Source organism: Rhodnius prolixus, unplaced genomic scaffold, assembly GCF_049639745.1.
Source record: "Rhodnius prolixus isolate KJV_2025 unplaced genomic scaffold, Rpr scaffold_1, whole genome shotgun sequence".
NCBI classification, from domain to species: domain Eukaryota; kingdom Metazoa; phylum Arthropoda; class Insecta; order Hemiptera; family Reduviidae; genus Rhodnius; species Rhodnius prolixus.
This window is the reverse complement of record NW_027411581.1, coordinates 27,746,221-27,767,597: the sequence shown is the minus strand read 5'-3', so window position 1 is coordinate 27,767,597 and position 21,377 is coordinate 27,746,221. Positions and strand designations below refer to the sequence as shown.

The 21,377-nt window shown below is 35.7% G+C and overlaps 1 long non-coding RNA gene across 4 annotated transcripts in view; it reads right to left on the bottom strand.

The window, feature by feature from the left end:
* LOC141448066 (uncharacterized) overlaps positions 1–20,721 on the bottom strand; it is a 21,976-nt gene extending 1,255 nt beyond the window's left edge. The window contains exons 1-7 of one of the 4 annotated variants that reach the window (XR_012454821.1): positions 20,501–20,721; positions 14,406–14,550; positions 3,316–3,548; positions 2,185–2,368; positions 1,843–2,098; positions 737–847; positions 507–670 (exon numbers count right to left, since the gene is read on the bottom strand). This is a non-coding gene — a long non-coding RNA (uncharacterized lncRNA). The remainder of the gene's footprint in view (positions 1–506; positions 671–736; positions 848–1,842; positions 2,099–2,184; positions 2,369–3,315; positions 3,549–14,405; positions 14,551–20,500) is intronic. The other 3 variants (XR_012454824.1, XR_012454822.1, XR_012454823.1) reach the window with 3 other exon arrangements.
* Between the last annotated feature and the right edge of the window lie 656 nt (positions 20,722–21,377).

Here is a 21,377-nt window from a genome sequence, read left to right as displayed (position 1 = left end):
AATCAAACGCTCGCCTAAGTCCAGGGTTTAGTGATATTTTGCGTTCACCAAATGTTTTAATAGCGGTGGCATTTGCAGTATAAAGAAGGCGCTGAGAAGGGTGATTACGTTTCTGCTGCGTTTGAGACACAACGGATATGTCTGCACCCGAATCTACAAGATATCATATACCCGTATTACTGTCTGTAAGAAATAAGCAGCGCAAAGTATTGGCCCGACTTCATATCGCCTAGGTAGGAGACTTGAGTGTTTTCCGAATGTTGTTTTAGTTTATTGTCATAATTGCTCGGCTGTATACATTTCCGGACTGGTACCAGCATACACTGTATTTGTTAGGTGTAGTGGATCGAGATTTGCTATGTTTGCTTGAGCTAAACACCTTGAATTGTTTGGTGAGTTCAGAAACAGCGTCCTCTAGAGCAGGGATGGCTAACCTTTATGGGGATCAAATTTTGTTTATTAATTATAAAAATAATATATAATGGTTATATATTATTATTACTTACATTGTTATTATTATATTATTTATCTGCTAGTTTTTGCAAAACTGCTAGAAACTTTTCATCCATCTCCATTCGCACTTTATGTCTTCTCATTTTTTGTTTTTCATGTTCTTCTTTCTGTTGAATTCTTTTACCCAGTAAAGATATTAGTGTTGTTTTACTACATTCTGGAATGAAAATTAATTTTTCATTATTTTAGTTACAAATAAAACTATCTCACACAATCAACTCACTTGAAAAGCATCCGCTAGCTGATTCCCCTACACTATCGTTGTTGTCTGTATTCTTAGATAAAAGACCAGTAGAAGATGCCACTGCAACTGGCAAAAAATTTCCTCCATTATCTAGAGAAAAAAACTATATGATGCATTGAGACTATTATACGAGGTGTGTTCAAAAAATAAGGTGAATTTTCATTTTTCTTAAAAAATATTTATTTATTCATCGATTTTTATTTTGTCTCCTTCAAAGTAGTCCCCCTCAGATATAATACATATGTGCCAGCATTTTTTCCAATCCTCGGAACAGTTCTGATATGCACTTTTTGGTATGTCCTTGAGCTCTCTCAGCGATTCGGTTTTTATCTCCTCAATCGTCGCAAATCTCCGTCCTTTCATGGGTCTCTTCAATCATGGGAACAGGAAAAAGTCGCAGGGCGCCAAATCTGGTGAATACGGTGGCTGAGACATGATAATGTCATTCAACAATTCCTGAGCGATGCTCATGCGACGGTTTTTTTGATCAAAATTCAGCAATTTTGGAACGAACTTTGCTACTACACGCTTCATGCCCAAAATTTCCGAAAAAAATTGCAGGACATGTGCCAACCGATATGCCGACAACCTCAGCAACTTCTCTAATTGTGATTCGACGATTCTTCTCAACATTTTCATCGGTTGTTGATGTGCTGGGGCGTCCAGGGCGAGCGTCGTCATTCACATCTTCTCGACCTTCTGTGAAAAGCTTGTACCACTTGTAAACATTTTTTTGACACAGAGTACTCTCACCGTACGCCACTCTCAACATTTCAAGTGTTTTTTAACACTTAATTCCATTTTTTACACAAAATTTGATGCAAATTCGTTGATCCATTTTTTTCGACAGAAGAAAATCGCCGAACTCGCAAAACACTTGTTTTATTTATGCCTCTAACATACAAACTAAACATGCTATATAGCTACAACTTTGAAAATATGTTCGAGACAAGTGTACCAACATAAAAAAAAAAGACAATCGAAATTCGAATGTACGTAGCCCGCGAAATTTGAAAATTCACCTTATTTTTTGAACATACCTCGTACAAGATAACGCTTATTAAGTAGAATATTTAAAAACAAACTTCGAGAAATTGCCAGTTTCTTTTGTCGTTACCCGTTTTGTTGTCTTTGACGGATTTATAAGTTTTTTTTTAAGCTGCGAAGATTCGCTGAGCATTGCGGCCCAGTTACATGGTATCCATTTAGTGTTAGATGCTTCGCTATTGCTTCCCACACTTTTTTTTTGAGGCATTTTCCCACTTCTAAGGGTTTCTTCGTTTGACCTATAACTTTCTAATAATAGTAACACACAGGGTGGACGCCACCTGTATAAAGAAACTGAAATATGCACGTGTATAACTCACATCCTCGCACACTAAACATTAAAAGAAGGATGATTATGGAATTAATTATTTTTAATGTACCTTCATCTTCAGTTTCACAGTTCACATCACCTGTGTCTTCAGCATCAACAGTTACTTCACTGGTAAAATTCTCATTATGATCATCAGATTGTATATCACAAACCTCACAATCACCACTACTTGAAGTTGACGATTGTGATGTTTTCTATAGCTCTATTTAGTAATTCAGTAGCAAAAGTTATGTCTACAAACAAAACGAATTTTCCATGAAACAAAAAATTAATGGTAATGAATACTGGTTCTTAATCAAGTTAGGTTGGGCTGTTATGTTATCTATTGGCAACTGTTAGATATACACTAAAAATTAGTTAGTAAATTTGATAGTTTCCGACCTTTAGGACATCAATATCCTCATCTTGGGATTCCGTGATTACGTTGAATAATATCTTGGTCCAGTCAACAATCCTTTATTCTGTTCAAGTATGGGGTATAAGGTATGCTAATGACTTGGAGCGAATTCATTTGCAGTTTTTTAAACGTGTGTTTCATTTTAATAGGTCTGTCCCTTTTTTTCTACTTCGTTTGGAATTTGGTCTTTTCCATGTTAAGTTAAAAATTCTTAAATTAACTCTTAAATGGTTAGTAAAGCTTATTGAAATGGAGGATCATAGACTTCCCAAAATATGTCTGCTGAAATTTAGAGATACATATTTCGAAAACAAGTTAAATAATAAAGCCATAAATGACAAATACAATTGGTTTGCTCAATTGGCTAATACATCCAAGGAATTAGTAAATAATATTTCTTCCGTTTTAAACAATTACCAGTGTTATCTAAAAAGCACGGACTTAAATCAATCGTTTACTTATAACTACAATCTGTATTACTTTGACCTAACCTAAGCTGAATAAAAATCTCTACTAAAAATATATAATTTATCATTTTTAGTTTTTTATGATACAATTTTTATTTCTTTTTAATTTCTTTATAAGTCTATTGTTAACAGGAAAGTTATTTTAATTAATTTTAATTTTGTACTATAATTTGGAACTTTAATAATTATGTTTGCAAATGTAAATATGGGTGAATCCCATTGTCATATATGTACATATTTGTATCAAAAGAGTGTTAAGTAAATAAATAAATAATAGTAAATTTGATACAGCTATATACATGTATATGTGATATACCTGTGGTCACACGTTGAGCATCAGCAGGAGAAACATAAACTTCTACTAAAATATCTCGTTCTGAATCAAATAAAGTAATTTTTACGGTCGCCATATTTTGTTTTAAAAATTGCGCCAATTCTGAACCCAGCTCTTAAGGTGTGGGGCGTTGTGATCGCCGTGTCATTAGTGATATTTTCGCCACGACCACAACGACCGCGGTTGATCGTTGTGAGCGCTTAGTGGAACGCACCCTTGAAATGAAGTGAAAGCCATTTATTAAATAATTAAAAAATACATTTAAATATTTAAATCAGCAAACGCTGTAGCTCCCCTAAGAGTAATTTGAGTTGCTACTTATAAAATTTAAAAATAAAATTTATCTGTTCTTAGCTTAAAATAAATTATCTTCAGCATAAATCTATATAATTATTATTAATATTATTATTATTTTTTCTTTAATTCAAAATTACTTAAATTTAAATAGGTTTACAAAAGAAATTAATTTAAACTAAAAATACTTACTTAAACAAAAAATATTGATTTAAACAAAAAATATTAATTTAAACTAAAAATATTAATTTAAACAAAATTTTACAATTTCAGAGGTTTAAATTATCAATTACAAGGTTACAATTTTCTTAATTGTACGTTGAATTGATTCAAAACAATGATCTGTTCTGTTTTTTGTAATTCAAATTTCTGAAAATGAAACAAATAAAAGAATTATACCAGCCATATGTGGTAGAGAGGATAATAAGTTATTCTTTAGTACAAACAATACCGATCATAGTATTATATTTATGTGGGTTTGACTTTAAAGGATCATTTGCAAAGTTATATTATCCGTATGTTTGTACGGTAAAGTGCCTTTCATGTTTATAAATAGTTGAGAACATATATTATATATTACTTGGGTGTTCTTTTTCACTTGTTTGTTTGAATTTTCAAGTAAATAAGTTATGCTGCAAATGCCTGGAATAACTTTAAAGATGTTTTAGGTAGGTAGCACTTTTTTTTCTAATTAAAAAATATAATAATCATTTATGAATTTGTATTATTCTCACGAACATTCGTCATCGAATAAGAAGCTAAATCGAAATGTTGCCCATCTATTTATTGCAAACGAAATTAGTTCATACCAACAGGTTTTTCTGTAGAAAAACTTAAATCAATATTATCAACTGAAGTAGAAAACAATCTCTGAGTGGACCCAGCCAAACTTGTTGTAGAACAAGATGGTGTGGATGTAGCACGAGAAGTGTTAGGACGTGGTGATAAAGCACCACGTATGTTTGACCTTAATACACGTTCACTTTTTCCTTTATTCATCAAGACCCATAACAATGTCTGTGAAATTAAGGAGCTTTTTGTTGTAATTAAAGAAGAACATGCGTTCGGTTTCACAAGTCATATATTTACTCACATAACCATCCCTATAACCTTCTTCTAGATAACACTTCCTCCTCCTTATATTTCAAAGAATAATCGTAGAACAAATAATCTAAAATGAGAAACAAATAAATTTTATAAATCTAAGTGATCTGGAGCCTTTTCTGTTCCTGCATGATCTCCTCAGCTGCATTCCCTCTGGGTTCTCGGCTGCATCCTCCTTCTCTACGTCCGCATCCGCCTCATTCGGTTCTTCCAACACGTCAGTATTCTTATCCTTTCTTTCTCTACACTCTCTACTTAGCCGTCTCTCATAATTCTCTTCCGTTAAGGTCCTTGGGTTTAGAGTTTACCCCTTGGGTTATTTTCAGTAATTTTAACATTAATATAGTGCCCAATATCAGTTGATTTACTTATTGTTAAATCATTAATTTTTTAGTTTTCATTTGCGAGATATATTTTTAATTAAAAACTCTTTGGTGAACGAAGGAACGCCCAGATCTGCGTACCTAAAGTGAACATTCTCAAAGAAGTCGGCGAACGTCGAAGCTTTATGATGAGAACTAAAAGCATAGCTATTTAAAGAGGTGGTCTGAGGATTATTATTTAAAGAGAGTGGCTGTATGTTAACCGATCCTTTGCGGACTCCTTTAACAATTCTATAAAGTTTATTGTCATGAGTAGATAGCTGAGAAAGAAAGTGGTTCCAGCCAGCATTTCTGTGTAATTGAGTCTTGATATCAAGGAAATAAGATTATTTAGTGTTCTCTTTATCCAGGTGTGACGGTACTTAGAATACGCCTTTTTGAAATATTTTTAATTTGTATTCATATCAGGGATTAGAGGAGGTAATTATTCGAATTTGATCCTTGTTTTTTTTTAAGCGCAATAGAATCCAATGCAGCCCTTATTGTCCACCAATGGCAAGGGTAGATTTAATGGCAGAATACATGTTGCATGCTGCTCTCATAATTCTCTTCCGTTAAGGTCCTTGGGTTTAGAGTCAGCTGTGTTGCTACCCCTTGGGTTCTTTTCCGGAGATGATCAGCGTGGACGTATCTTGTCTGACCCTTAGCGATCACTAGATGAGTTGTTGAACTCTTAACCTTAATGTTGCACCAGGAAACCACTTAACTTCCTCCCCGCCAACACTGCGAACCCAGACTTTCTCTCCTTCGGAATAGTAATCTCTCTGAGTGGACTGAGATCGTGAGTACTTTTTCTTCTCAATATTTTCTGCCAAATTAGGTTTTAAAATTGTTATGAGGGTCCTTGGAATTCGTTTAAGGAACAATTCAGCTGGCGTATACCCAGTTGTACAATGAGGGGTATTTCGGTAAGCAAATAGATAGTTGTCTATCACGAACTGAAGATCTCGGTTTTCTAATAATCCTTTCTTCACGGCTGATTTTGTTGTTCTGAACTGCCCTTTCTGCGGCCCCATTGCTCTTTGCGTGGTATGGGGGTGTTAAAATATGTTGCACCCCATTTTTAGACAAGAATATCATCATTTCTTCTGTACAAAATTGAGGTCCATTATCTGAAACCAGTTGCTCAGGCAGCGAATAAGGATCTCAGTTTACTCATTGGGGCTTCTGCTGTTGTTGTTATCATAATAAGTGCTTCTATCCACTTGGAATACGCGTCAATCAAAATTAACAAATACACAGGTTTGCTTCTATAACTTTTTTGAGCAAAATCGACATGGATACGTTGCCATGTACGATGTGTTAAAGGCCATGAAACTGCATTTTTATTTTTATCGATATTCCTAGTCATACTCGGACAAATACAGCACTTCTGTACCATGGTCTCTGATACGTATTTGCTTGCTCGGTAGAGCTCATCCGGCACCACTAGATGGTCTCCGGGAATAGTTAGACCACTGCAGGAACTCCGTACGGAGCCATAGGCAGGTCTTGCGGTAATTGATAGAAAGGTGGGGCAACAAGACAGAAAAGGCACCTGATCAAAATAATAATAAGTTTATTGTTGAACAAAGCACCTCCCCAGTTCTTCCGCCTCACGTCCGAGCCCGAAAACGAACACTGACTAGTGGATATGCCCTGGGAACTCCTCTGATTGCCTGAAGGGCAGGCAATCCCTTCCAGAGCTGTCCACGGGTTGCTGATGAAGGATGATCTCACATCCGACGGAGAACCAGCAGCGAGGCTGCAAAACTGTTGGCACAAGAATAACTATTTAGGCAATGTGCAGGTGACAGACGAAGCTGTATATTCTCAACCTCGGTTGAGAGAAAATATAAGAGCACTAGAAGGGCTAGTAAGAAGGTTAAGAGGCGTACACTTGCCTTGAATTTATTATAGTTCCGTACACCTCGGTTGGTTAGAAGTCGTTCTATCCAGGGTAGAGACTCCGTCTCTCCAGACTGTACAAGTGGAGCTTGCAGTGAATAGTCACTTAGCTTCGAATTAGATAAACGATTAGTAACAAAATAACTGTTGAGCTGATACTGAAGGTATTGAAACCAGAGAAAAGAATATGAAAAATTACCTTCAGGGCGATTGCAATAATCGCTTAAACGGCTTCGGCAGACTCATATTAACACCTAACAAGGCGTAGAGCAGAGATATAAAGGAGAGGAAAGAATAGGAAATTTATCTTACTCTGAATGTAGAAGATGTTAATATACGTCACGGGCATCCGCCTGATTTGACTCTATTTAGAGTGGTGACGTCTATGATCACTGCTGAACCAGCTCTTACTAAGTGTGGGACTGTAAATTAAAGGTTTACCAGACTGTTGAGAGGATTACCCACGTGAGGCAGCAACTGAATGGCGTAAAAATAGAACTAGAATCCTGCAATTCAATTATACGCCGCCGAACTTGTTATACATCAGAAAATGTTATTAGATTATAACTGTACAACTTCACAAGATGATTCACAAAATATAACCGGATTTGTGTGAGATGTTCACTAAGAACGAAAAAGGCGGTCTGGTTATGCGTCACACACGAGCTCAAGAAAAAAGAAAAAAGAGAAGCGCGGAACTTGAGGTTATAATGGTTACAACTACTGGGGCCCTGCCACTTAGCTAGGTGAGTAGAAAGAGAAACTGATACCCTGTGTTGAGGCTAGAGCGGTACAACAGTGCTCTAGGTGACCAAAATTGTAAGTCTCTTTTTTGATGGGAGGTGCCTCTGTCAAATCAAGACTGTCACTCAAATAGTTACGTATTTCGCTGCATTACAACTCCCCTTAAATTCTAGAAATACGTAACAGTCTCTCTATCGTATCGATTCCGGGCCACTGAAGAGCGACCTATCTCTTTCATTTTTACCATACCCTGATGCCCTTCATGAATCAGGTTCAAAACATTATGCCCACAAAACTGATTTTAATACTTCTCTCTTTTGGAGGAAGCGTGAGATGGGTCATTTTAATAATTCTCTTTGGGGAACTCAGGTGAGAAGGGAGGGTCGAGGCAGTTTCTCCGAGTGAAACCTTTGGTTCCACAGTGATAGCAGAACAATTTATCTCTGGGTTTACTGCATTCTGGATAACGATGACTGGTACTTAAGCAATTCCAACATATCAGAGTATCTGATCTATTAGAAGGACTCTTCCCTGTTGACTTGTCCTTAACTCTTGCGGTAGAAGGAGTTGGTTTCTTTGCTTTACCATGCGATTGGGCTAATGGTTGGTCCCCTGGGGCTCTTTTTAGGGAGGCCATTGAAGGTTTCGGCTTTGATCGCGGTACTGAACTTTTCTCGGTGGGCACATAAGCTGCTTCGGTCACTAAGCATTTATCTTTAGCAGGAGGCGGTCGAAAGGTTTTGGTACGGTCTTGAATTCATTCAAATCGCTGGCCATCTTCGACCAATTGATTTAGAGAGGTAATTCCCGAAGGGCGTATATACAGTTGGTATCTAGGCAGTAAATTATTAAAGGCAATTGAAATTTGCTCGCTCTCTGTTAATGGTTTTTTTAACCTTTTAAACAAGGTCTGAAGAGAAATTATAAAATCTAATATTTTCTCATCCTCGCCTTGATTCCAAGCTTTCCGCTTTTCATTTATACGTAATAGGAAGTCTTCGGGACTCATGGAGTGATGTTGGTTCTTAAATTTTCCATTGAGGAAGAGTGAATCCAGGAAAATTTTCTGTCATTGTAAAATTGTAGTAGTTTAATCTTGATTCATAAAAAAAAGCGGGATGAGTTCCCCAATGGATATGGCATAACAGCTTGTAAATCAACAATGCTTTTGTTATCAGAATTTGGGCACTCTTTCATGTCTTTAAAGATAAAGATAAAGATTTCTTTCTATTACGCATCCATAAGGTTTTTCGACATTTCGTTGGCTACAGTTTCGCCTGCTAGTTGTCTCATTTGGCGTAATAGGTGTGATGGTTTCTCATCACCTAACTGTCTGCCTTCCAGGAGCTGATGCATTCATTTATTCTCGGATTCTGTATACGCACTCAAAGATTTCGATTCTACTCAATCTTTTAGATGTAACCTATAAGCACTTTTTAGTTTGACCTTTTCTTCCACAGAGGCATTTTTAGACACTTCACACTCATCACAAGTGTCTTTTTTGGGGATAAAAACAAAACAATGTTGAATTCTGAGCTGCGCTTACTCATTGACAGCATCTTCAAAACCCAAATCAAGGCAAGTTTTAGCATTAACAGTTTAATATGTGAAATACTCCAACCTTTTCATAAAAGACGTTACGGATTTATTAAGGTGGAAGCATCTTTTAAAAAACTGTAAATGTGTACTTTCAACTATGTCGGAGCACCTGAGCCCCCAGATATGGGCTGCATATCACATGGAAGATAGAATAATTGCTTCATTTAATTTTTTAAGTGTTTCTAAAGAAAAAGGCTTAGGACTGTTCCTTGGGTAATATTACCTTTAGATATAGCAGCTTTTACAGCGTTTGGATACAAGCCCGAACTGGCAAACATAACACCCAAATAGTTTAGTTCACATACTATTTCTATATTTGTCTTATTGAAATAAAGGTTCGAAACTTCTTTTGGCCTGCCTTTGAAGAATTTGATAACTTTTGATTTACTGCAATTAACCTTTAACTTGTTGTCTGTATTTATTATCTAGACTTGTTAAAATTTTTGATATCACCATACTGTCATTAATTTCATTGTTAAGAGCTTTTAAACGAAAAACCAAGTTTTCTAATATGCTAATGTTTGTTGATATGTCAATACTATTGTTAAATTAGAAGTTAAAAAAACTCTTGCATCAGATCAAATTTTTGCTGTATTGAGTCTCGCTCATAAACTTCTTTTATCTTGAACATATCTTTTGAGCTGTTGCATATGTGTCAAAGGTTTTTTTGTCAATTGTGAGGATAATAATTTTACAAGAAACTGTAATCACATTTCCTTCTTTCACACCTTGTAGACTTGAGTTCTTGTCTGCCAATTGTATGTCCTTTTCTGTCTTTTTCACATTTTGTAATAGGTCTTCACCATTTGTCATATGACTCGAAGATCCTGAATCCTAATATCCATTAAGTGTTTGATTTTTCGTTGGCCAGAAAAGATATGTCATTATGTTTTGCAGTGTGTTTGTTTTTCCTAAAATAACAGTTCTTCTCGTCACTGTTAGTCTTTTTACATATTTTACAATATTTACTTTGATTTTTATTGGGGCAAAACTTGGATATATGTCTTGGTTTTGGACAATTAGAACATGTTACAGAGGTTGAATACAATTGATTTGCTTTCGTATTTGTTTTATTTTTAATCACGCTTTTAAATGCTATAGCCACATCCTCTGGGCATGGGAAACGTTTTTCTTCATTTGTTAATCTTGTAATCAAATTGGACAGCGTTTTTTCTTCGTTAGGGGTACTCTCCCACGCACCCCAAAAATGTCGGTATTTATTATCTAGACTTGTTAAAATTTTTGATATCACCATACTGTCATTAATTTCATTGTTAAGAGCTTTTAAACGAAAAACGAAAATGAAATTTTTTGTCATTTGTGAGGATAATAATTTTTTGGGGCTTTTGCGTCTCTTTGAACAAATACATTATAATCTTTGAGGTCTTGTGGAGGTGCAGCTTCCTCTCCAGACACAATGCCATATAACGGAATACAAGGCCTGTAAAAATTGAGCATTCCAAGAAACCGACGGAGTCCGCGGACATCCTCAGGTTTCGGAAGTTCAGTTATTGCTTGAACTCTATTCTGTAAGGGCTTAATACCTTGCGAAGTTATATAATATCCGAAAAATTCAGAGAGAGCATGGTTGTTCGTACTGACTTGCCTTCTCTTTAAAGCGGAAGTGGTAAAAGCATAAAACCAGTCCGAACTGTTAGGACCACATCCTTTTGAGTTAGATCGGTGGCCTGAACTGCTGCTTGCTGTTTCTTTCTAGCTTTAACCCAGCTATTTCGACTGCTAAACGCCGAATTTCTGCCAGTAGGCTACTTGACTCTTCCTTAGTAGCCAGTGCACAAGCTTCAGTTGGGCGCTGTACTTCTTGAATTCTATCTGCCACCTCGGCTATTTTTTCTAAATCAATGTGCCCGTGGGCAGAAGAATAGCCTGCATACTTGCTGGAAGAGAACGCATCTAAAAAGTTTTCAGCACTTCGTTGGCCCGCTATTTGTCTCATTTGGCATAATAGGTCTGATGGTTTCTCATCACCTAACCGCCCGCCTTCCAGGAGCTGTTCGACTCTTTTATTCTCAGATTCTGTATACGCACTCACTAGACGTGCCTTTAAATCTGCATACGATTGAGCGCTAGGATGCTTGACAATGTCGCCCGCTTGCTATAAAACGTCAAAATCTAAAGTTGGTACTATGGTATGGAATTTGTTGAAGCTATTAGTTATTCTGTGTTTTTGAAATACTGATTCTACCTGGCAGAACCATAACTCTGGATCCGATAGCCACAAAGGCGGAATCTTTGGTGCAGAAGCGTATGCTGCTACCGCTGCCTGTTCCTCAGTTTTTACTTCAACTCCTGGTGCAACATTCTCACTTGTCTCCATAGTTGTAAAATTAATTTCAAATCTAAATCAAGCTATACTAACTAAGAACAAAAAAAAATGAGAACATAAACAAGTTTAAAACTAATTATTAAAATGAAAAACAAAGTTGTACCTTCTGAGGTAATGGAGGAAAGTCTTTTGGTGTAGGTGGTGGAGCAGCTCCCTGATGCGAACGCAGCTGCGGATTGTAGCTACTTTGGTCCCTTGACTTTCTCCGAAGTCGCTGTAGTACTTTATGCACTGTGCAGCCCCTGTAGGCAGCATAATGCTTTTCTTGGCACAGCGCACATGTAGGTGGTGGGATGTCCCTAGGCTGGGTGCAGTCTGAGGAAAAATGGTATTTAGCACATTTTTTTTGCATCTAGGAGTATAATTGCAGTAAGATTTGCTGTGGCCATTCTGCATGCATCTTTTACACTGAATTATTTCTTCAGTTTTGTAGGGTTCCTCAACTTTAACTCGTGTGTATAGGACTGACGTGTCCTTGAATATTTCTTGGTTATTCTCTTGTGGTTCCAAGTCTACAGAAAAAAAGAGGAAGTGATGCTTTAGTAGCTGGGTGTTTCACGTTGCTGACATTTCTCACTTTATGCCCTAATCCTTCCAGATCTTCTTTGATGGCTTCCGTTGGAATAGTGTGGGGTAGATTTCTTAATACCACCCAAAACGCCTTATCTTGCTTTAGCTGAAAGTGTGGTACTGTGCTTTATTTTCTTGCAAGAACTTAATTGCTGCTCTGTACCCCTCTATGGTCTTTGTTGACAGCATTACCTTGTCAATTCTAGATTTACAATCAAAAGATGAAGGTCCAAGAAGTTGAGTTAGTGTAGTGCAGAACTTTAAGTAGTCTTCCACGTTGGAGATATATATATATATAATAAATATCATTGAGTTTAGTTATACTTTCAATTTGTAATATGTCCACTAAATTTTCTTCATCATTACAGTTATGAGCAATATATTTCCCTAAATATTTGAACCTAGCTTCTTTATGAAGAGGGCATTTAAAGAATAATGATATACCCGTATATTATTAGGGTCTTTGAAGTTTAAATGTCCAAGTGGCGCCAACCTTAGCTGACTGATAACTCTTAATTTCCAAAAACTAACATGAAATGACTGGTAATATTCTTCTAAATTTAAATTACATATATTTCGGAAAAGAGGATTGTATCTGGACTGCAGTACCGCTTCAATATCAAGGCAGAAGTTATTATTTTTGACCTTCTTCACTATATTTCGAGTTATTGTTTTATGAGATAATAATAATAATAATAATAATAATAATAATAATACTTTATTTAACAAATAAAAAAATACAAGAGTATAGTAAAAAGTACCATACGGCATGGAAGTTTTATGAGATTCAATGCAGTCTTTTTTATTTTTTTTCTGGACCAATTCTTTTGGATTACCTTTACGATTGAGTCGTAAAGTTCCACAAACAAATGTTGAGCGCAATGTTAATTGTTTTGGCAGCGATACGGAATTGTAGAATTTGTCCAGTTACAATACATGGCCACTGTCTAGAAAACCGTCCATAAGAGAAAACACAACCGAAGTACTGTGGTTCCGGTCGTTTGACGGAAGTTTCGATTTTCCACAATAAATATGTACCCGCAGGAGCGTACCCTGCGATTCACATAGTTCATATAATTTTACGCCGAATTTGATTTTTTGTTTTGTTTTTGAAGTAAAAGGCCGGTGAAAATCTTTGCAATTGAATCCAGACAAGAAATGCCCCTGAAGTTGGCTACATCACTAACGCTACCCTTCTTGAATAAAGGAAAAATCAGCGATCTGCCAAAAGAGGACGGGGTGTACACTCCAAATCGTACATTCTATTGAATAAAATGAGCATTTTTTCATGAAAAACATCGGGCGCAAATTTATAGAATTCATAGGTCACGCGGTCAAATCCGGGAGCCTTATTGTTTTTCGCTTCCAACAGAACAGCACGCAACTCCTCGGAAGTGAAGGGAGAATCCAATATAACAGAGTGGTTGAGAGGCTCAGCATACATAACGGCTGTGGAGGACAAAACTGGGTTTAGTAATGTTCTAAAATGGGGGTACCCACTCACTCACGGAAATGTTGCTGCTACAAGTAAACTTTTTACGCATAAAATGGGAGACTAAGTTCCAAAATTCTTTAGTATACTGACCTAAACTGAGCATTTAAAGAATTGTAGAATTCCTCTTTCTTTTTCTGACATAAAACTTTATATGAATTATTTGCTTCCAAGTAAACTTTTCTAGCAAAATAAGAATCAGTCGCACGAAACAATTTTAATAAAGCAAATGATTTCTTTCGAGCTTTAAAACAATGAGTATCGAACCAACTGTTCTTACGAAAACCTCTTACAAATGGGGGAGAACCAGAGTTCTTAGAACATGAGGATTTTATCAAATTTAATAGAACATCCAAATATTCCTGAATATTTACCGGAAAGCTGGAAATTTTATTGGTTTTAGACTCCAGAGTCGCTCTATACTGTTCTCAGTCCTTTTGGTACCAAGCCAATTGGGGAAGTAAGGGCAAAATATTTTCAGATGGGCTTGAGCACAAAGAAAGAGAAAGACAAAGCGGAAGATGATCAGAAACATTTACCGGCAATACTTTAAACGCTAGTACCCTTGGAACAAAATCGACAGAAACGCTGCAGAGGTCATTAACTGAGCTCCCCATACTCCCTATAAAGGTAAATTCACCATCCAAATCACCTTGGAATATTCCATTTAAAATTACCAGGTCATAACTGTCACAAAGATCAATAAATTTAATGCCTCTTCCATTGAATACTTTATCCTTAGAATTTCTAGTTAAACAGCAATTTGGATTATTCAATAACAAATCATCTGGAAGAACCTGCGAACAATCAATCCTTACATTAACATCACCAATTAATATACATTTGAGATGAGAAAATATAATAATATTTATTTACAAACTGTACATATGTACACAAATTTGAAATAATACAGAAATTGAGGTTTCAAGCTTAAGCGCCTATATACACTCATCAAATTATATTTAGTTCAGATTAAAGGAAACATATTTACATATTAAAGAAAATGAGAAAATAAAACTAAAAAATTACGTACATCATTAAAATTTTCTTCCCAATAGTTACAATTCAAATACACAGGTAATATAAATACTTCCGAGTTATACTTATTATCTCCTTAACAAAAACTTACAGTTAAAAGTTAAGTATAAGGGTTGATTAAACGCCAAAAGGTACACAAATCAGCTAGTACACAACATTTCATTCATGCTTAGTTCATATAATTTAAGTAATTTTGCTGCATTAACTTTTCCTTCACATTTTTTAGAATTTATTAGATATCACAGACCCTTATGCTGGCCATATTTATCTACAAAATATTTGTTCAAGTAGCACTGTAGATTGACTTTAATATCTATTAATCTACAATAATCAAAATATTAATTACAGGTTAAAAAGAAAACATTATAAAAAAATTATGAGGCTAAAAAATTCAAAAACTTTTTTAAAAAAATGCTTACATCAACATCCATCAATGATTTTGTTTATTTTATTTATTTTTTTAAATCGTCTGTTTAAGTTCATTCTTCGATTAAAGTAATTGTTATTTTATGTAGTAGCCAAACGTTTATAATAATAGGTAATAATTATCTGGCTTTATCGCAAATAATATAGTTTTCTTCAATTACATTCTCAATCTAGGTGTTCTTCCCACAATGTTGTATACATGTAATATAAAATAAATGAGATATGCATACGTTTAGGACATCTAATTATTCCAGTATTTTACTAAAAGTAAAATTAGGGGGTCTAAATTAAATTACAATTGAGAAATGAATCATTATTGTTGAATAATCTACTTGTTATTAACTGTGTGTTATTTGTGCTCACTAATATTTCGGTAAAACGAATTCAACACTGAAATATTCTTTTAAATCCGTGATTTAAATTTAAACAGTAGCCGACTCTAACTTTGTCTTTTTCTACTTTTGCATATATATGTGACATCTCAGAATAAAAAGCAAATTAAAGCTAAATCCGAAGAATAATTCGGAATAGAGTTAAAATAAACTACCTATTTAAAAACGGATATAATATACATTTTATCATAATTATAACAAAATAATATTATGAATGAACTGGCCAGCATAAGGGTCTGTGATATCTAATAAATTCTAAAAAATGTGAAGGAAAAGTTAATGCAGCAAAATTACTTAAATTATATGAACTAAGCATGAATGAAATGTTGGGTACTAGCTGATTTGTGTACCTTTTGGCGTTTAATCAACCCTTATACTTAACTTTTAAAACTGTAAGTTTTTGTTAAGGAGATTTTTGTACCTTTTGGATAGATGTTCATTTTTTTGCAAAGTTACATATCTGCTTTACAGATTTGTTTAAAATTTGGAATAAGCAATTCTATCATTATAACCTGAAAAGGTTACAAATGGAGAATTCCTGGTGGCTACTAACTTAGACTTGCGTAATGCATATAATAATGTGAGCATACCAATATTAATACAAAAACTGATAGCTATGGAGGCACCGCCGAGGATAACCAAGCAAATTCTTAGTCTGCTCTACGATAGGACAATATATGTCCGATGTAATGGTGTCCTTTATGGCCAAGGGCGTCAAACTCACGTTGGACTTCCTCAAGGGGCTATATTAAGCCCTATATTATTTACACTGTACACCGCAAATTTGGCAGACACAATTAATTCACAAGTGGGAATATCACAGTTCGCCGATGATATACTCATTTACAGCCAAGCGAAAAGCCTGAATGAAGCCACGTCCATACTATATGCAGCAATGGATAAATTCAATAAATGGTGCACAGACCTCGGCTTAACAGTATCAGAAAGCAAAAGTAGCGTAACTATATTCACTCGCCGAAGGAGATTTACCACCAACACCACCATGGCACTTGGCCCTTATAACCTACAGGTTTTGCCTTCGATGAGGACGCTGGGCGTTTGGTTAGATTCGAAGCTTACCTGGAAGGATCACATCAATTATGTCACTAAAAAATGCGAGCAATGCTTGAACATATTGCGAATGATCAACCATTTGCCCTATGGAGCTGACTCCAAAACCTCTCTAACCGTATATAAACATCTTGTCCTCTCTCGAATTGATTATAGAAGCTTCCTTTACGGCGATGCCGCGCCTACCCACTTAAACAGGGTGGATAAAATCCAATATAAAGCATTGAGGTCCGCCCTTGGGGCTCTCACCTCGACTCCCATTAACGCCTTGCTAGTGGAGGCTAGAGAATTTCCCCTGAATATAAGGAGAAAAATACTCGCCTCGAGATTTATTACTAATAGATTATGTGTCAACAGTAAACCGGTAATTAGAAAAATCAGTAACTTTGCATGTACGGTGTTTACGCACAAATATTGGCTAAGAAAAAAGGATCCGATCTTGGTGGGAGTATTTACCGAATTATCTGGTCACTCCTTGTCCCTCCAGAGGAGGGAGGTTTTGCCGTTCTATACAGCGGAATTGAAACAATCCCTAGACGTTAACAAGAACATCCACACCAATTTTTATAACTATGATAAGTCTAAACCCAACTCGGTAAATAACGCATACTTTTTGGAAAAGCTTCAGAATAAATTTCCCAGTGCTTATGTACTCTATACGGATGGTTCTAAATCCGCGGACGGTGTGGGTTGCTCCGTATATGACGTGCAGCAGGATGCGAGCTACCAGTACCAGCTTGGCGAATTGGCTTCCATTTTCACTGCAGAACTCGTCGGCATTAACCAAAGCTTACAGATTGCACAGGCAACAAATAATGTAGAATCTGTAGGAATTTTGTCAGACAGTAAGAGCGCCCTGTTTAATCTAAAGCATCCAGGTCGGGATGCCCCTTCTTTCATTTTAGAAACAGTGAAACTTCTTCACAATTTATCCCTCACCAAGCCTACCCACCTAATATGGATAAAGGCCCACTCAGGGCTCAAAGGCAACTAAGTTGCTGATGCTGGGGCCAAAGAGGCAGTCACATCAACTAGCTGTCCAAAACTAAAAATATTATTACCCAGCGATGTAAAAAACAATTACAAAGTGAAATGTTATTCAACCTGGCAAGGGGAATACAAAATTCAGGTTCAGAAAAAAGGAAAATTTTACGCGGCAATTGAACCATTCATTCCCAAAAAGCCATGGTTCTATGGCTTTAGCGTGGAGAGAAGGTTTTATGGCACAATAACCCGGTTGAGGCTATACCACAATTTCACCCCCCATCATCTGGCAAGAATAGGCGTCAACATCAACGGAACTTGTTCCTGCGATTCAGAATCGGATGCTGACGCCAATCATTTAATTCTGGCATGCCCACAACTCTCAAAAAACAGAGATGAATTATGGAAGGCAATTATAGCCTCAAACTGCACGCTCCCACCACACTTAAATTCCATCCTAATGACAAAAGACCCCATAGTATACATGGAACTATTCGAATGTATTAAATCAAATCAAATATCAATATAACTATTTATACCGATAATACCCTCTGGCTAATTAGCAAGAACTAAAAGCCATTTAAGAAGAAGAAGAAGAAAAAAAAAAAAAACCTGAAAAGGTGTTAAGTCGGAACTGTAACTACTACTGGAGAGATCTTTATAAAGAATGATTATAGTTGCCATCCTCAATAACAATTTTTTTGAGAAAGCGTTTTGAATAAAATAGGAAGGTATTTGTACGTAACTAGGAAAATTAAACTGCGATTTCAGTACTTCTTTTTAAGAGGAGTAAGAAAAACAAACTGTGAATACAGTACTTCTCCCAAAAAGGCAAAGAGGCAAAGATTTTGAATCGAACGACAATTCATTGATTGATGTAAATCGGTTCACCCATTGATAATTTTAACAGTTGCAAGACTTCCTCTTAGTAGGTGTAAGAGCATGATGGCACTTCACTGCCACGTAGAGGACCTTTAATCACTTCTTCGTGCTAAATTTTATCAAAATCGGACTAAGCGTTATGGAAATATTGGTAATAATAGTTTTAGAAAGGGCTTTACTTGGGTGGGGCAAACTCCCCTCCTTATGAGGCGTAGCGTCGAGACTTTTAAAATGCAAATCTGTACAAAATTTCGATTCGAATGACACTTTATTCATGAAAATCAGTTCACGTGTCGATAATTTGAAACGATTGCTATACTTCCCCTTAACAAGAGTAAGAGCAGATCGTCGCTTTAATGTTACGTAGGGGGCCCCTAACCCTATCATCCTACCAAATTTTATCAAAATCGGGCTAAGATTTACAAAGTAATTAGTGATCATAATTTTGGAGGGGAACTTACATAAAAGGGGCTAACTCCTCTCCCATTCGATGCACAGCGTCGAGACCCCCAAAAGGCACATCTACATAAAATTCCGAATCGAATGACACCTCATTCATGAAAATCGGTTCGCGCGTTTAGGCGCTACGCAGTTTACAAAAAAGGTAACAACAACAACAAGAAGAAGAAGAAGAAGAACAAGAACAACAACAATTTTTGAAAATGCCGTTTTTGCTCATTTTCGGCAACTTTTTGCTCGAAACCTATTAGATATGAGTTGTTGCAAAAAAATTACAGTTATAAAGGAGGATTTGCCCTACATTATAAAGAAAATTTGGGAATTTTATCTTTTATAGAAAAAGAGAAAAAAATTGTCAAAGTTGGGTGTTTTTCAACGTTACGCTTTTTCCTGCAGTTTTCGATGGTCAACCCTTATACAACTGTCCACCCGGACAGTTTTAATTAATAGAAATTAAATTAAAACCCTCTAGAACAGTAAATTTTACATATTTATCATAAAAATTAGACTTAATGGCATACAATTGACCACCTATTGCCCAACCAAATTTAGCATTTAACAAATTTTATTTTATTTACTTCTCATAAACACTAAAATTATTCTCTTCAATAAATGTTTCCAATAAAATAAAAATGTCAAAGCCATTCAAAAATTCTAAAAAAAAAATACATCATTAATTTTATTCTTCAAACCAGCTACATTGTAAGATATAATTGACAAAGGCTGCATTGTTAACTCATATTTAGTATCAGGAATCTGTCGGCAGACAATGTAATCTCATGTAGGCTGTCCCTGGGATGAGACTGAAGAAGTTTGTTGAACATCAGTTACTGGAGTAAAATGGTCACGAGGCAGAGAATCGGAGAGGACAGCCAAAACAAAGGCGGACATGTCCTTGCCTACAATCTCACTCAGCTTAACCACTCCATTCTCTGTGCCAAAAACTAAGACCTCCATCATAACTCAAATTAAAACGATGAGTTTGAACAAAAAGACGATCATAAGTAACAGACACCTTTAAAGAAGGGTTCAGTCGTAAGATTTCTCTACGAATAAGTAAAAGTTAGGCCCTTTTTCTTCTCATGTTCAATGAGTAATCCTGTTGAATAGAATAGCCAGAATCCCTCAGACGCCTTTGCAGCTCTCATCACTGCAATTTTATTGCTGGGTAATATTTCGTCATTAAATTAAATATTTCGTCTTGCCAAAATTAGAACTGCCATGTAAATACAAATGTTTCTTTTTATAATGGTATGTTGTCGAAACATAATTACGGTACCACTCAAAACATTTCAATGACCACAATGTATCAAATAAAACAATTGGACCAATGTAAAAAGTAAGATTTACAAAATTGAAATTTCAATTGGTTATGCAATTTACTCAAAAACAAATAACAATTTCTGTGTTTCTTAATAAAAAAATGATTATAATCAAACACTGTCATTTTACTCAGGTCATAATAACTTTGATACTCAAACGACAATTTACTTACTGGTACATTGAAGTATGGATTAATATCCGATTTTGTAATGTAACTCAAAACTCCATTGGCATTTCTAACCCCAACAACATCGACTTTTCCCTTTGAAATTCTGCACAAATAAAATTACGTACCTCCTAATATTTCACTAAAATATCAAATTTTAAATAACAGTGCAAATGAAATTCTGTACTTAAAGCTTCACCAGTTTCTAATGAACAACAGTACTGTAATACGTTATGAAATGAACTGACAAAATCTCTAATAGAATTGTAATGTACGGAAATGTGATAAAAACCTCATCACTTCCTTTGCGTCCGCCACTTTTGTTGGTAGCATCAGTGGGCCGGCCATATCACTCTTCACATGCGGGTACCCCGTTAAGGGCATTCGGCCTTGAACAAAATGTTGAATCGCGACGGCGGACCAAAGGCAATACTAGTTTGGTCCGCCTAGTGCTGTCGCTATTCGCGATAGTTTTGTTTTTACTGATGTTGGTAACGACGGTTAATATACGACCTTTTCAAGTTGAGGGTGTGTTCTGCATTAATATTACGTAAATAATTAATACAACGAGCAGTACAATAATTATTAAATTCAGGATGATATACACCGGCATTAATAGCTCCATCTAAATACCTTGTTGATTTTGTAATGACATGGTAAGATGAATATCTGCAATACCTATCTCATAACCAGTGTTCGCTCTAATTTTGTGTGACCCGTGTGCAAACTTTTTTTAAGTGTGTGCAGTTTTTTCTAAAATAAACAAATTTTGTGCGGCAATTTAAAAAAACGCATATAATAAAAAAAAAAAAGACAATACAATAATAGTGTGAATATTCAGTCAAATTTTGTTCCTACTTAAACGCATTGACTCGATCTTACA